The following is a 1,089-nucleotide window of genomic DNA, read 5'->3' as shown; positions in this document are numbered from 1 at the left end:
GGGACTGGAGTAATGAGGGAGGGTTGCGATTTGACCATGTCTTACCTGAATATGGGTGTATCATGAATAAAACATGGTCAGATGTAGCACTGATGCTTTCGTCTCTATGGTATGGGCTCAGTTCCTTTTGGGAGGTTTGCATTGTTTTATGTCCTCCACTGTCCGGATTCATACTGAGAAGACACGGTGGACTCGTGGGAATTGTCTCCTTTGCTTCTAGAAGTGGCCCAAATGGCCCATTGTAGACAGGACGTGGCTGTGACCTTGTATGTGATATCATGGAATGGCCACTAGGTGTCGCCCTGTGTCCCTTGTATCACAGTGAGTCGGGGAGGACGCAGGCATGTCAGGGCTGCCGGCGGTTATGTTATTACACAACAGTGGCTGATCACTATGGAGCACGCAGTATATACAACGTGTGAGAGTGGATGTACCAGTACCTCGATACTGCGTATGTTGGTGATTCTTGGCTTTATTATACCGTGAACAAAGTCTGTTTTTACCCAGAACGCCGCTGATTCCTCGAATACCTAAATTCTGTATATTTATGACCAGGAAACCCAAGTTATGTATAACCCTTCCCATGCCAGGGGCTTGTGCAGACAAACACAATATAATCCCCGACTTTCTGGAAAAATATAAAAGAGGAGGTTGTGTCACGCAAGAAGATCCCAAACATGTCCGGCCGCACAATTGGTGGGGCCCAGGAAGCTGCGAAAAACTTTCGGAGCCAAAACTGTCCACAGGCGATGCTTTAAAATCCTTCACAGCTCATCAGTTCCAGTGAGCAGTGAGCGATGGCCCTAGAATTATTGCCCTCGCTCCGCCGTACGCGGGGATACCTAATATGTGTATATCTGTAAAAAACAAGTCACGGCAACTGGACTCGCTGCATTTTTCTTGAAGACGTTTCACTGGTCATCCGACCAGCTTTCTCAATTCAGAATATGTGGCACAGTAGTCATTTTCGCATGCATGCGCACCCGACATGCTCATTTGCATTTGTATGTACATGGGGGGGGGGGGGGGGTTTAAAAAATTTTTTTTTTTTTTTTTTTACTTTTATTTTTTTTATTTTTTTTTTTTTTT

This window comes from Nanorana parkeri, unplaced genomic scaffold, assembly GCF_000935625.1.
Source record: "Nanorana parkeri isolate BGI_ZX_2015 unplaced genomic scaffold, ASM93562v1 scaffold3010, whole genome shotgun sequence".
NCBI classification, from domain to species: Eukaryota; Metazoa; Chordata; class Amphibia; order Anura; family Dicroglossidae; genus Nanorana; species Nanorana parkeri.
The sequence above is the reverse complement of the archived record's forward strand: the minus strand, read 5'-3'. Positions refer to the sequence as shown.